Source organism: Pteropus alecto, unplaced genomic scaffold (assembly GCF_000325575.1).
Source record: "Pteropus alecto unplaced genomic scaffold, ASM32557v1 scaffold134, whole genome shotgun sequence".
NCBI classification, from domain to species: domain Eukaryota; kingdom Metazoa; phylum Chordata; class Mammalia; order Chiroptera; family Pteropodidae; genus Pteropus; species Pteropus alecto.
Genome location: NW_006436283.1, coordinates 3,399,010 through 3,401,427, shown reverse-complemented (window position 1 = coordinate 3,401,427; position 2,418 = coordinate 3,399,010). Strand labels below are relative to the sequence as shown.

Genomic DNA, 2,418 nt, shown 5'->3' with positions numbered 1-2,418 from the left:
CTTCCTCCCCCCCCACTGGCCCAGCCAGGCCCGGCAGGCAGGCCTCTGGGCTTGGGCCCCACCGAGAGTGGGCCGTCCTTGGCTGGGCTGCAGTGGGGAGCCTGGGCTTCGGATGACATGCATTTCTCGCTTGCTGGGAGCGGGCAGCAGCCTACACACCTTCACGCTGTTTCCTTGGAAACCGAGTTGCCCTGGCAGCATTCTGCAGTGACACACACTCCCCAGCAGAAGCAAGTGCCACAGGGAGCTCTCGTCACCCCCTTCCCCCTTCTCCCCAGCCCCGCTGCCTCCCCAGACCCTGTGGGGAGAGGGGAAGGGGGTGGGAATGCCCATCCCCCCCAGGAGGGAGGCAAGCTGTCTCCTGGGAGCCTGGCGTCTGCTGACGTAGCAGATCGAGCAAGATGTTTACTGCGCTTGGCAAAATGGCCCCTGAGGCAGTCTGGAAGCACCCCAGCTCCTGGGGGGGGGCTTTGCTCTGAAGCCTCCTCCTGGAGGCCCAGTGAGGCATGCATGGGGGGCTCCCACAGCTCCCCACCCTGCCTGCCTCTTTCCTCCCCCACAACCCCCATCCCTAGATGCATTTCATGCCCCAGCAGAAAACCTTGGTGGCAGGGGAGACTTGGGGAGGGGCTGTCCTCACCCTGATGGCACTGGTGCCCGTGTGGAGGGTGGGGGCTATGTGGCCTCCGAGCCCCCAGCTCTCAGCCGAGTCCTTCCCCTGGACTTGCCTTCACCTGCAGAGAGGGCCTCGCCCCATCCCTCAGCCTGGTCTTCCAGGGGCCGCCCGTGTCCTGTGCCTGGCCAGCGCTGGGGGATAAAGGCCAGGCCGCTTTGTCTCAGCTGGGGCAACTCAGCATGGTCGCCATGCTCCAGAGCTCCCAGTAGGGCTGGCCGAGGTCCCTGTGGCTGCAGGTCTCCAAGGCCACCTGCACACGCAGCTCCGCGGCCCCAGGTCCCCGGCGGTGACCCCGGTGGTGACAGTGGACAGGCACGTGATTTCTGAGTGCCGTCTCTCCTGCCACATTTTCTTCCAAAACACTTTGAACACCTACTACGTGCCAAGCACTGTCGCCAAGACAGGCGAGTGTCCGGTGGAACGGCCATGTCGGCTGGCGGAGACAGAAAGGAAATACACAGTACCAAGGACATGCGACAGAGGGACACTCTCTGTGCCGAGGTCAAATCGGATGACGTGCTAGGAACCAGCAGGCAGGGTGGTCAAGGAGGGCCTGCCTGAGGAGGCGACCTTTAAACCGAAATGTGAGGAGGAAGGGGCCAGCGGTGAACGCAAAGCCCCTGGAGGTGGGGACGAGCTGGGTGTGTTCCGAGGACAGAGGGGGGTCCCTGGGGTGGAGAAGGTGGGGCAGGGGAGGGCGGGCAGAGAGGGCCCGGGTCTTGCAGGGCGTCATCTGCCAGCGGAAGTCGGGGTTTCCTTCCCAGGGACGCGGGGACGCAGGGTGGGGTGGGGGGGCTGACGCGATGTAGGGTTTTCATTTCTTAATTTCTTTGGTGGTAAAATACACATGCCATGAAAATCACCGTTTTCACCATTTTTAGGCGTGCGGCTCCGCGGCGTGAAGCCCATTCCCATTGCCGTGGAACAGTCCCCACCACCGGCTAACCTCCCCCTCCCCCAGCCCCTGCTCTCTGCTCCTATGCATTTGACTCCCCTGGGGACGTCGTATCAGTGGGTTCATATTTGTCCTTTTGTGTCTGGCTGATTTCCCGTAGCATGATGTCCTCAGGGCCCACCCACGTCATAGCTGGGGGTCGAGATTCCCTCCTTTTCAAGGCCGAATGATATTCCCTCCTCTGGATGGACCACAGCGTGTTTATCCGTTTGTACGTGGATAGACGTTTGGGTGGCATCGTGAATAATGCTGGGATGAACACGGGCGGCGACACGGCCGTGTGTGTGTTTATTTTATTTTATTTTATTTTATTTTTTTTACGCCTACAGCAACCTGGTCTTCCTAAGTGGTCTCCCATCCAAGCACTAACCAGGCCCGACCCTGCTTAGCTTCCGCGATCAGACGGGATCCGGCTTGTTCAGGGTGGCGCGGCTGTAGACTCGTGTGTGCGTTTAGATAGAGCTCTCTGGGGAAGGCGCGTCGGAGGTAGAATAATTGGTCGGGAGGCCAGTAGCAGCAGAGGGGAGCGGGTGTGGAGGGGTCATTTTCTGCTTCCCCTGGGGCTGGAACCATCAGGCTGTACCCCGGGTCCAGTGGCACTAACACCATGCAGGCTGGATTCTTGTATATTTTGTTCACTGAGTGCCTTCAGCCTATAGAACAGCACGTGGCACATAGTAGGCCCTCAGTAAACCAACAGGGCACTGACAGGGACAAGAAAATGTTCCCGTGAACCATCTTCCTCCCTCTCTCTCTCTCTCTCCCTCTCTCTGTCTTTCTCTCTCTC

General features: G+C 60.2%; 1 pseudogene; it reads right to left on the bottom strand.

Moving 5' to 3' along the window:
- Positions 1-1,951: 1,951 nt before the first annotated feature.
- LOC112480092 lies at positions 1,952-2,071 on the bottom strand (annotated as a pseudogene).
- Positions 2,072-2,418: the final 347 nt, after the last annotated feature.